Source organism: Rhagoletis pomonella, unplaced genomic scaffold, assembly GCF_013731165.1.
Source record: "Rhagoletis pomonella isolate Grant_MI unplaced genomic scaffold, Rhpom_1.0 Rhpom_scaffold_00006, whole genome shotgun sequence".
NCBI classification, from domain to species: domain Eukaryota; kingdom Metazoa; phylum Arthropoda; class Insecta; order Diptera; family Tephritidae; genus Rhagoletis; species Rhagoletis pomonella.
The window spans coordinates 48796180-48810079 of record NW_023458560.1 but is presented as its reverse complement, the minus strand read 5'-3'; the positions used below and the strand labels follow the sequence as shown (position 1 = coordinate 48810079).

General features: G+C 38.7%; 1 protein-coding gene across 1 annotated transcript in view; it reads right to left on the bottom strand.

Annotated features, from left to right (window-relative positions):
- The window catches only part of LOC118740883 (homeobox protein unc-4 homolog), a 126674-nt gene extending 124853 nt beyond the window's left edge, over window positions 1-1821 (bottom strand). Inside the window, exon 1 of the mRNA XM_036472620.1 lies at window positions 1049-1821. The gene's annotated coding sequence lies outside the window, so the exon portion shown is untranslated. The remainder of the gene's footprint in view (window positions 1-1048) is intronic.
- Between the last annotated feature and the right edge of the window lie 12079 nt (window positions 1822-13900).

Here is a 13900-nt window from a genome sequence, read left to right as displayed (position 1 = left end):
AATTTTATAGAGACAATAGCTTGCAAATATTTTATTACAATTTTGCTATAGGCATTTAAAACTTGCATTTTTTCTTGACTTATGCACATACATATGCTTCTGATACGACACCAATATGTTTAAGTTTAAACTGCACACAGTACACTTAAATGTATTCATAATTATCAAATAATATTTACTCTAAGAAACGCAGTTTTCAAAATACTGTTTAACATATAAAAATGCTGATAAATTAACTACGAATATGGTACAAATATTGTGACAATACCCGGACGCAAGAAAATTTTAATTAATGTGTTCATATAGTTTGACAGCGAAACATGGCACACTTTGATTTTTTATTTTTTTCAAACACTTCATGTTTACTTTTGTATTCAATATTTGTGCGTAGGAAAACATTCAAATTATATTGTGGAATTCTAAACACAAAGTGTTCAAAAACTACACTGTTTTACACATAAAATGTTTAAAATTGATTAAATATGGGCACTTAATGTTTATTATTAGTAGAGAATGTATTTTTACGTTCAAATTGTTTCCAAGTTTAAGCATTTCATGTTTAAAACCCAATCTTGAACATCTAATGTGTCTATTTACACACATTATGGTTGAGAAATAAACACTTTTCAGTAGTAGTTTTACATGCACTTTTTAGAGTGTAGCATTGACTGACTCAATACTAAATCTCTAAGTGCGGAGTTCTCCAATTTAAAGGAAGGACTACAGTATGTGTTTGTAGAGGTAAACGAGGGCAAAACAAGGTACTTCATGTCACTGTTGGCGGCAATAACTTTAAAGTATTTATATTTAAAATTCAGCGCTATGTGTGTTTGTATGTATAATGCCAGCCCTTTTGCAACATATGTAGATTAGACTATCCCAAAAAACCTGGGGTTTTTTTTTAACGCATACCCCCTCATTTTATTTGTTTTGAATTTTATGCAATTCGGACCACGGCAGCTAAACGAAATTTACTTCATGGTTGAAAAATTTTTTCCTTAAAAAAATTTCTGTTGTTCTTTAGTTAATCTATCTTAATTATATTTACCTTATTTCCGTCTGTGAAAATTTTGGCGACAATTATTTGGCGGGTTGGAAACCCGTCCACGCGTGCTTCGAGAAATGAAAGCTGAAGTTGACACAAAAAAATTGCACTCCTGTGATATGGAATTTAGTTATGTTTTAATTGGTTTTCGTTTTCCTTAATTGCTTCGCAGTAGCCAGCAACCCGCTAGACACATTAAGCACTTATGTAAGTGTTAGAAGAGTCTACAACAGTCGTATCTGTTTGCTTAGCACTTTTCAGTTATAAACAAGTACTTGAACGATATCCCGTTTTTTTTTTTTATTTTACTTCATAAACTTTTCCAACTCTCACGCACGAGCAATTTAATTTCACTGCAAACAATGATTTTATTTTTATTGGGCGACTATACAAATCTTTGTTGTGTTTCCATGCACATATGTATGTACATATGTTGGAGTGTAGGTATGTGTAAACACTTCCTCGCAGCGGTGTATAAATCACGTCCTTTTTAGCAGCAGCAAAAAAAGTTTTAGTGCCGCACAATTACGCGCTTAATTATCCACAAAATAGGCAGCGCGCTTAGCACAGACAGCGCAAGGCAGCGGAAGTGGAAGAATGCTCGCACTAAACGCAGGTGAGTGGATGAGTGATTGCAACGAGCAGGCATACAAAGGAAAAATACACTAAAACTGTTGTATGTAGCAGAAATCCACACATACACGCACAGGTAAATATGTACGTGTAATTTAGTTTCAGTTTCAGTTTAGTTTAAATACCAGCAAAAAGTGTGGCATCCATGCACTTTTCAACTTTGATGCGCGCGTGTTTCGCATACAACAACAACAACAACAAAATAGCAGTGTAGCGTAGCTATTTGAAAGTTTCTTCGTTTTTTTTTTTGTTTTTTTTTTTTATAGAGTAACGGTAAACTGATACACAAACGTATGCTTTCGATACTGTCGATGCAGGTAAAGTTAAAACTTTTGTGGCAGCTGCGCAGGTGGAGTTTATATGAAGTTTGTGTGGTGCATATGCGGCCAGCAGCAGCGTTGATTGAAGCACTTGCAACGGTAGAAACGAGGTTTGGGGTTAAGTTTAGGAGTCCAATGTTTCTTGCAGATTTTGTGGTGCGCAATTTTCGAAAGTTGAGAAGAAGTGAAAAGAGTCTGTGAAAAAGTGTGCGGGGAAGAAAATTCTTAAGCTTTTTCTTGAATGGAAGTTTTAGGCGTTTTTGTGCAATTTTTGCCAAGTAAGTACATATTTTAATTTTCCGTGGTAAATTTTTTTATAAAACTTTTTTTTTTGGTTTTAGTTTTTTTGTGTAGTTTTTGTCAAGTAAATATTTCACAGTATTAATTATCTGTGTAAAAATTTTTTTAATATTGTTTGTTTTAGTTTTTAACTTTCTCAAATTAAAAAATATTTAATTTTTGAAAAAGTGTAGGCAATTTACTTTTTTTTTTTAATTTTACACATAAAAAAACTTGAAAATCCAAAAATTTCGCACTTTCGCTTTAACTTGATTAAGAAACTAATTTTTTCATTTTTTTTTTTAGTTTTTGTCGGAACTCAAATTATTAGCAAATTATTTAGATTTTGATGAAGAAGTTTTTTATTTTAAATTTTTACATTGAAAATTTAAATTTTAAGTTTTAAGTTTTTTTTTATTTTACATAATTTGTTGAATTTCAAGAAAAAATTTGTTTAACAAAATTTATCTTTTTTTGATGTCCCTTTGCTTTGGTTCGTCTAATAACTTTTCGTTGTGAAAACTTTTTAAATAATTTTTTAGTTTTTAAAATTTTTTGGGTGGTTAAAGTTTACTTCCAAAAACTAAGTTTTACCCAAAATTCCTGTAATATTTTGCGAAGTTTTTTTCATTGACTTTTTTTCTGCACAAATCGCATGAATTTTCAGCGTTTTCTTGCCACACTTGCCACACACGGCTACACGCAAAATTAAGCAATCAAAACGCTACTTGAGCAAAACAATTTTTTAACCGGCTAATACCGTTACGCGTGCTTACACGCTTACTGTTCGCTAACGAATGATCTAATGCGATTCGTTGCCGTTGCTCTAATTTGAATTGATTATGTTTTGCGACTGGCTGACTGTTGGCTAGCGGCGGCTGCTGTGGATGACGCGGCGGCGGCGACGACACGCGACGGCACTGTGACAACAAATACGGACAGCGATTATAAAAGGCTGCTGGAACTGTAGCAGCGCTTGATGACTAGTGGCTCAGCTTTCTGTGGCAACTATGTGTGGCATGCCGACTGAGGATCGCACGCGGCGCTGCAGCAAAGCACAACGCACGTACGTATGTACATATGTATGTACATAAATGCGGCAAGAGGGCTGGGCGCGGCGCCTTAATGTATGCTGCCAGCTCCGCTTTTACTGCTGATGGTGGTGCTGCCGCTGCAATTGCTATTCACTGAGCTTAGGGGATGAGTTCACTACATAGTTAGGAGTATGTGTGTGTGCCTTTGAGGGTGTTTGTGTTTGTTTATTGCTTTGTGTGCTTTTATGGGGCTGTCCTTAGCGTTCACATTTCCCCTATGCCAATCAAAAATTTCCCGCTATTTGTAGCGCGTGTGCCGTGGCGATGCGTCTGCGCTTACTCTCTTTAGCGCCTTTGTTGTTGTTTGCATTGGGTTTTTTTTTAGCACTACTACTCGCTGGTGGTGCCTGTGCTACGCACACAGACAAAATCTTGAAAATTTTTGCAAAGACAGCGAATATCTTGCGCTCTCGCCAGCTCAGCGTTTTCTTTGGGGCGCCAACGCTTCCCTTCCCTTCCCTTTCCCTATATCCTAATTTTATCAGATTTTTTTTTCCTATCGCTTGCTGCCTTTGTGAAAATCGAATTTTCATTGACTGCCTTTAGCTCATTTTCCTTGCTTTCCATGCCTTCCTCGTCCTCCTTGCGCCCCTCGCCTCCTTCATCTGACAGCTTCCAATTCCATGCACCTCGCTGTTGTGTACTGCTACGCCCTCCTTTCCTCCTTAAGGCACTATTAATGTTCCTACATCAATTGTTGTTGTTGTTGTAGTTGTCCTTGCCACACCGCTTTTGTATCATTTTTTCTTGATACTTTCTCTTTATCTGGCATCCTGACTACTTTATTTTATTACAGCCATTTGAGGTTGATTTTTTTGCGCTCCTCGCAAACGAATGTTTTCATTTTCAGCTGAAGGCATTGTTGTTGTTGTTGCTATTTTTTGTGCTTTCTTTTTGTATTATTATTTTTCTTTTTTTCCTTTTTTGTTTCTGATTCCTGCCCCCCATAAAATATATTTGCTACTACAGCAAAGCTTACTTGCGCTCTCGCTCTCTCTTCCCCTTTGCACAAGCTCTCTACACAAGCCAAAGTGAGAAGCATAGCAAAAAATTTAATTTCACATCATCAGCCACATCTCTTGCTCCTCTGTCCTATCCACGCCATTAAGTGGGTGGTGGCAGCCCTGCTCCCCTATAGCCACTTCTACAGTTACATTCGGTGCTACAGCCAGCACTTGCTCTGCTCCAAACGATTACTCACTGTGGAATTTATTTGGGATATCATTTTTGACAACTCAATTTATTTTTATTAATTTTCTGCAACTTCCCTCCCGCTCGACGTCAGCAACCATGCTGCTGCTGCTGCGGCGCGCCCTCCCTTTTATGCCCGCTCGTTGGCACCAGCTCTACGTTTCCAACAGCCTTCGTGCAGTTTCATACATATTTATTTGTCCACCCAATCGCCTTGATAGCTGCCACCAGCACTCCCCCCCGCCCACCGCCTGCCACACCGCACCGCAATACGTGTAAGTGAATTTCAGTTAATTTATTATCGGGAATTATTGCCTTTATTGTTATGGTTATTCCACTCTATTCAATTCGAACTCATCTCATGCCTGCTACGAATTTCGTTGAAATCAGCTAACAGCGTAAACTTTGCAACCAAATCCTTTAGCAAAACGTTGGTGGAGGCTACTCAGTCAGCTTCAACTTGGCTTGTTGGCCACACAGTGTTCTGCTGCACTCGTGGTTGCCATTGCCATTACAGTCGGTTGGTTGGCATTGCTTTTTGGCTTTGGCACATTTGTACTTGTCGCTGCTGTTGTTGCTTGGCAGCTGTACACTGGCACGCTTGCAGATACTTAGGTTGCTTGTGGTGTCGTTTAAAGTGACTGCTGAATTGTGGCGGCTGCCTGGTGTCATCACTGAGCTGCAATTAGGAAATGAATTTGTGGAGAATTACTTGCTCGTTTGGTTTTTGTATTTGTTTTTCTTTTTTGCTTTGGCGGGTTTCGTGTGTAATTTTTGCTTGTGGGCCCCCTAAATTGGTTGAAGGCTTTTTGTCAAATGGTTTGATATACATACATACATACATTTCATATACAGAAAGTAATGAGTTTTTGTGCACAGATGTAAAAGTTATTATGGCCAGTTAAGGTGATAGAAGGGTTATTTAGATAAAATGGAAGAGCAAGAGTAAATTCAGTTATTGAATCGTTAAACTAACTACGAGTGTTATGCTAAGCAAAATGAAAATGCATACTGATACCAATACAAGTTTTTCTGAAGCGGGTTTCCGTTCCACTGGCAGGTTCCACTGTGTTTTAAATCTCTTATGCCGAATTTCCACTAGGCATTGAAATGACAAAAAATGTATACAATTTAAAAAAAAATGACATGTGGAAATGAACTTAATGAGCATTTTTTCATGTAATGACACGATTTTAATGCCCGACTTTGTACTTTGTCTTTTTGCCATTTAATGCCTAGTGAAAATTCAGCATTAGAAATAAAAAAAAGTTATCACCTCACTAAGGTAACCACAAAATTTTTTAATTTTTGTGGACCCATCAAAATGCTTCACCTCAAATCGATGTAGTTCATGAGCTTGACTGGACAGCAATTGCCCTAACGTGCATTTTTTTCATCATAACATTTTTATGCGGAATCATTTTGGATAGTAAATATCCTTGAGCTAGAGCCCTATTGATGAATTTCTAAGCCTGGATGTCCGAAAGGTTTTCATTTTCCCTGATAAATTCATAAAGCGGAAAGGTGTCTTAAAACTTAAACCGACGGCAGCGTTGATCCGGATTAACTCTGACTTAATTCGGATCAACTGCAGTTAATTCCCGAGTTGATCCGGATCAACGCTGCCGTCTGTTTATGCTTTTACTCTAGATTTAAGGTCATATCGCACCCTAAATAAAAAACCGGCACAACTCAAAATTGGTCAAAATTTATTTTTTTCCATAAAACAGTTCACAGACCGTATACCCAACGTCCGCGAAAATTTCTTCCTCATCACTATCTTCTTTAACAGGAAAAATACTACTAAAACTTTTTAGTTTTGCTTGCATCAATTGCACAGCGTCAACAGTTGTCTGCCTCTCCTGAACATTTAGGATATTTTGAGTTGTGCCGGTTTTTGATTTAGTGTGCGATATATTCACCGATTATGTCCACCGCTACGTCGATGCGATCCAAAGGGCAGCAATGAGAGCGATGTCTCGACCACATTGTGGAACGATAATCGGCTTGCCGGTCATATTTGTTCAGAAGGTTGGCAAAACAATACCCTTTCCTAAACCCCAAAGCCTACTTCGTAAATTCTTTAACAGAGAAAAACGGGCAAATACTGACACACTATTTGGTTCTCGGTAATAATTTTCCATACTGACGGCTCCAAGAGGAAGAAAAGGAGATCCGTAGGTTGCAGTGGGTAACTCAGGTTGTTTGTCTGTCTAAGGTAAAATTTAAACGAAGAAATCTTTTCAATACTATGGTAGCGGATAATTGTCGAAATCGAGCGCGGACACCAAATAAAGGTCTGTCCTAAATGCCTTGGAGTTTGCTCGTACCTTTTCTAGAATTGTCTAGGATTGTTGCATTGTTTTCTAGTAATAACAAGGGCAGCAATTAACTGGGGCCATTTTGTAAATGGCGGCTGAAAAGAGTTACCAAATGGAATAAGCAGATTCGAACTGATAAGAATACCGCAGCGTTTGAGGTAACAAAATACTTTTTAGTAGGCAACCTGAAGGTCTGTAAAGCGTAAAATTCGAACTGAGTCTATTGAAGTGCCAAATAAGTGGGAACTCTAAGCTACATCAAAGATCTCATAATTAAGCCTCATGAAAATCATTGACACTATACTGATGCCTTCAAAACAACCAAATTAATAATAATAATAATCTTAATGACTATGTACTGGGCTTAAAACTATGTGACTGGACGGGACAAGGCAAGAAATGCCTGGAATCTTGCGACGTCTACTATTGCTGCCATGTGAAGGAGCGCAAATTCGGTGTTGGATTTGTGGTGGGAGAGAGACTCCGTCGCCGAGTACTGTCGTTCACCCAGGTGGACGAACGTCTAGCCACAATCCGCATCAAAGCGAGCTTCTACAGCATCTCACTGGAGCGCTCATACAAGCGCTGCCCCCGCCATTATATCAAAATCGACCTCCACTGCGAAACGATAACGGACAGAGGCTAATCGACTTCGCCGGGCCCGAAATATAGTGTAATGTAGTACTTGGTTCCTGCATAAAAAGATCTATCAAGCTACATGGATATCTCTGCATCGAAAAACGAGAAACCACGTTTCCAGTGTTTTAGACGTACGTACACTCCAAGAACCAAACATAGACCCAGATCACTTTCCTGTTGCAGCCAAAATACGCACCTGCCTCTGTGCAGCACCGCCGCCGAAGAAGTAGTCGGATTTCTGCGAGCCTGGTACGATAAGGAGTGTTAGAAAGTTGGAGAGAAAAATATGCCGCCTACAGCGCCACGCTGCGATCGGGTGCAAAGCGAGCCATGTGGAACAATTATAGGGAACTAAAGAGGAAAACGAGACGCATTTGCCGCAATAAGAAGAGAGCGGCCAAAATACGTGAGTAAGAGCTTGACCGTCAACGAACTGATTGGACCTTATCAGTGTAGCTTTAGGCCTGGAAAATCCACCATAGATCAGGTATTCATAATACGCCGAATCATGGAAAAGGCCACAAGAAAAGGATGGACACTCACCACCTGTTTGCCGACTTCAAAGCCGCTGTCGACAGCACGAAAAGACATTGTGTTGGGGAAGATTATAAGAGCTGCAGAACTGAACAATTGTTTACAAGAGCGTTGCTGACGAATGCCGATGACATCGGCAACATCAGGAGCAACAATCGCGAAATCCGTTTTGCCCTTTCCAAGCTGGATAAGGAAGCAAAGCGAATGGTTCTGTCAGTCAGTCAGTCAGTGCAATCGCGCCTTGGCACCCACGTCACTGTTGACAGTTACAAATTTGAAAAAGTGGACGACTTAGTTTAGTTGGGAGCCAGCATTAACACCAATAGTAATGTCAGCATCGAGAACAAGTTTTAGTTTTCTATGCCTGCTTTAGAAAGCACTTGTCATGAGCTTTCCGATAAGAATATTTATTTTAGTGGAAAAAATATTTAGTATAGCATTTTTGAGTTTTATTGAGTTTTAATAATATTTTGGTACGGAAATTTGGATTTATTTACATAAGTATCACTATACGAAAGCTTGACTTTTTTCTTCTATAATGCAATGCAATCCAAATCAGTCGAACCCAAACGAAACCAATAAATTCAATTCGAAATTCGAAGTAAAAATTAGGGGACTTTCCGATCGACGTTAGAATGGCGAGATTTGGTCGCCTTTTTACATTTGTCGTCATATCTTCGGCATTTACAGATCGATATATAGATGTTCCTGACTCGAGAAGACCTGTTTTGTTTCAAAGTTCATTGATCTCAATTTCCCGGCAAAAATACCTTAGACTCAGGGGTTTACGGCAAACTATTAATTCCTTGGCTTGTAAGATAGAACGGTCTATTATGTGTATTATACAAAAGTGATCTGTACGCTACTCCCTGATTAGTTTAAGTGGCAATTAAAAATTGCATAAGCCAATAAAAAGGAACTAATATTTTATATATACGTCCAGTGAACTGGGGCGCATTAAAATAAATACCACCGCATCGAGGAGCGCATCTACAAAGCAGATAAGTAAGTATCTGCTTGAATTTATGGCCAGCCATTGAACGACCGATGCGCTCATAAATTTACCCAAATGTTCGATCGATGGAGAAGCACACAAACGAGAGGCGAATATAAACGGAAATGTAATAAAAATAACAGCTTCAGTGAGTGGGCAATATATATGTATGTAGGTACTTATGTATGTACATGGATACACAGGATACGGATATGAGAGTGAGTAAGTGAGTATGTGTATACGTGTGTGTGTGTTTGTTTGAGTGCACGAAAAAATTTATAAATAAATAAATAGATAAGTAAAGTGAATAAATGTTTGCTGGCAATTTGGCATTTTTTATTGCATTTGCCGCATCAATAAAACCGCAATGTAATTTAAAGTGAACGCATTACCGAGCCACCAAACACAACTCACAAACGCGCAGGCACAGAGGGAGTTGAATAGCGGATGGATATTGAGCGCCACAACTACTTCGAGGATGTGTGTCTATGAAGCTTTTAATATACATACATACTTGTATGTGTGCATAACCACTCACATACAAACATATGTACCTACACACATTTGGGCCACAACCATAATGACCATAAATATTGTAAATGCGGCAAAATGGCGAATTGCTAGCTCGCTGCTGCCTTTGTGGTGGTGAATTGTGGCGGCAGGAAGAGTCAGCCACTGCGGAAAACTTGAGAAACCAATAAATTTGTGCGTTACGATCTTTTCAGCCTCATTTAGGTAACTCAAGTTGTGATGAGGTTCCAGCCAAGCATCTATAGTCAGACTAAAATGGCTGGGCGGTCCGCATGCTATACTCATTTGTGGAGCCAGGGGGGGGTGTATGTATCATTGCCGTAAATTTACAACTTAGCCACTGCTGTGGCCATAAGCATCGTAAAACGCATTAACTGGGCCCAACAGTCGCACAATCTACTTGTTTGTATGTATTAGCTGCGCACCAAAGTAAGCAATTTTCTAAATTGAAAGTGGAAATGAAAGCATTTGGACCATTTAAACATCGAACGCCCCACACCTCACCGCACCAACCTGGCACACCTCCTTTTCATTCGCACTCGTTTGCTTCTTCAGCGGATGCTGTCAACTGTTTTACATTTTCGCAGTAGCTTGCAACTTGCAAATGATGAAGCACAGAGTAATGGAGCAACGCAATTTCGCTTGCAATAATTCATTGGCCTCAACTACGCTTCGCAAAACGCCTGAGCCGACGACGCCATTCAGTGGGCGCTATCGGCTGTGCCAATGTCAGTGCGCTGCTGGAGTTACGCGACTATAAATCCGAGAAAACTCACACACACACACACACACACACATACACTCACAAGGTAAACTCGCAGTGCACACAACTCAGTTGGAATGAAATTAATTATTTTCCATTAAACTTAAGTAGAATATAAAATTTCCTCGAAAGGCAATTTAGCCAGTCAAGTGCCCATATAAATTACATCAATTTCATACCACCTCCACGGGAAATGAGAAAAAAAAACCTAGCAAAAAAACACTATGTATATAAAACAAGGTGCTGCAGATGGTACAGCGGTATGGGTGTGTAGGTGAAGGAAGGCATGAGAGAGTGAGTGAATGACTGAGTGATTGCGTGAAGCGCGCGCCCTGAAGGTACATACATACATATGCGGGTGAGTGAGTAAGTGAGCCAGCGTGCCTGCGGATGTAGTGGTATTACCCGTCTTTGTTGTTGTTGTTGTTGTGGGTGGCCGGCCATCAGCGCCACAACTGTATTGGTGCGAGGATGTAGCAGAGTTGATTTAATGCCTGGTATTGAGGGGGAGTAAGGAAGCCACGAAAAATAAATAGCAGCACCTACTTGGCTGTATTTGACGCACAAAAAGGCGAATAAAAAGGGGTGGAAGTTGTGCAGCAGAGGTATACAAAGGTGGCAGGTTGTAGAAAAAAACTATATGGAAAATAAAAACAAAAAAATTTAATGAAATATTAACAGCATAACGAAGCACTAAAATGAATATAACAAAGTTTTTGTGTGAGGTAAAGCAATCGCTGAGAATATGAGAGGGAGCTATGATACTGGAAAATTACTATACAAAGCTTTAGTCACACCGGAAGTGACTTGATTTCAAGTGCGTCTTACCCCTCAGTGGGATTCAGGGCCGACTTTCAACTGTGCTAATACGAGTACTATAGAAAAACTTTTCAAAAATACATTTTTATCGCTCGAAAGCAGCATAACGTTTCAGATTCGCCAACATAGTTACGAACACATATTTTGAGATATTTGTTTCTACATTAAAAATATTCTTAAATTTTTTTTTAATTTAAGTATAAAGTACTCAACAATTCTACATTTTTCTCAAAGCGACACCTAATTCACTATTATATCATTTATTACCAAATAAAAAAGAAATTCCAACTTACCTTTATATTGAAAAAAATCTGAGTTATTTCTTCTGTCACGGGTGGGACAAAAAAAGAACCTGCTTTTTGGAGCAGATATATATTTTACGGAAACTCTGCGAATTCATTTCACTTTTCTTCGGTTTGAACTTGAAGTCTTATAATGAAGAGAAGAACCACGAATACTAACAAAGCAAAAACTACAACTAAAATTATTGCTTTATTATGAAAAAAATCCGAAATTCCTCTGTCGCGGGTGTGAAAAGTACGAATTTTTATATGAAAAGGTGTTTTTAGTGTAGTCCATATTAAAGATTACTTATTAGAATATATAAGAAGCCAAGTAGAGGTTCAATTCACCCACTTTTGATACTTCAGCACTCAAGATCTTAATATATTACCAAGAATACCATTGAATAATACTTGAGAGTATATATAAATAAAAAAAAAATAAAAAAAGCAAAAAAACAAAATTAAGAATATCCTTCGTCGCCTTGGTAAAACATTGTCGTATGTTACTCTCGACAGGTTTTGGGAAATTGCGACTGAAGTTTGGCATGCAATTTCTCAAAAACGCGAATATAGATTTTCTCCAAAGTCTCCAATTCGTCGTATACCACATTTATCATCATTTTGGCAGCCACTTTGTATGAAATTCGACAGAATTATTCTGTCAGAATATGATAACAGTTGTAATTAGTTAACGATACTTTTTATTCAATATCTCGGGAAGTAAAGGAGATATCGGAAAATGGATAGCGCCATTTTAAAAATCTTGATCAGTATGACGGCATTATTAATTCCATTTTTAATAAATTACCGAAAAAATGTTAGTCAATATCTCCGAAACTAAACCATAAACCGATGAGACCAATCGAAAGTTCTTGTTCTAAAATATATAATTGCATCTATAGCTACAAAACGTCACAATGTCGCTTACGACAATCTCTTATCCATGCAACGGTATGTATACGTATGTATGTGTATATGTATGTAATGGCCCAGTCCGCGCGTTCGCCTCCTCCCCTGCTTCCGACGCAACAAACCAACGAAGCTTCTCAGCCCTGTAAACCAATCTCTGACAACTGTCCCACAGTGAGACTCCCACCCGTAGCTGTCACGTTTGGGACATTCTTCACTGTTGACTTATTCTTAACCAACTATGTGGAAAGGAAGTTGCAATTGGAGATTTATTGAAATTTATTATCGATATTTATTGACTTATCATTATTTATACAGTTAATGAAGTTTTCGGAATTTTCAAAATATATCAAGCTGCCGATATTTGAAGATTATATAAGTTTATCGAGTTATCACTTCTTATCGAATTCATAGAGTTTTGGAAATTTTATATAGATGCATATAAACGCACAGTTATCCAAATTTATCGAAATTAGTCGAATTATAGAATTTATTCGAGTTATCGGATTTTAGTGCTTTTGAAATTCATTGAATCATCGATATATATCAAATTATCGAAATTTACAAACGACAAACTGGAATGTATCGGGTCAATTTCAAGGCCTGCCAAAGTACTCTAAGGACCTCCAAAAACATAAAAAATTGCAGGCACATTTTAGTTACTACAAAGCAGGCGATTTCCGGTAAGTAATTTTGTACCCTAGACGACGAGCTAAGTTAGAAAACCTCTTGATTCTCGACAGTAACTGGCACTCCTAATTTAATATTTCAATTAAATTTTTTAAAGAAGCTTAAAATTAATTTAAAATGATTTACATGGGACTAAGCTATCAGAAATATTCCATATAACTACACTGAATAAAAAATTCAGAAAAATTGCTGATTTAAAAGTAGCCAACTCGACCTTTTACAAATTCGCTTTGTCAGACCTACTGAAAATTTTGTTTTCTTTGAGTAATTAATTTTCATTTAAACTCCAACAAACCACATTTTTACGTTTTTGCTGACCGAATTGTCTGCCGCCCTCTCAACCGACATAATTGTCTCGTACAAAATAACGGACCCGAAAGTGGCACAAGCCACGAATGGGCCTCGATAAATGGTACGAACAGCACGCCGGCCGGGGCCCCAGACACATCTGAGATGAGACGTACCTGTCTAACAACACCAACCAGACGCTCTTCTAGGCGTACCAAGTGGGGAGCAAAGCTCATACGCTCACCGGTGGTAAGATTGATCCCGTTGAAGCGAACCACCGGTGTACGTCCTAATGACAGCTTTCCCTTGAGCAGCATACCGTCTTGTCCATCGAGATGTCCACTCTCATATGTCGCCTCCATCCATTGTCAATGCCAACTAGCTATTCTCCCTTACGCTCAATTTGGGGGCTCTAGGCATACGCACTGAAGCCACAATGCGGCTCAAGCTGCTGGAGCAGGGAAGCCATCATAAGGTTCCAAATGAATGGACGCCAGCGGACAGCCTCGATTCACCCCAACCTTGACAGTCTCTGCCACGACAACCATGGTGGCTCTTCGGTCAGA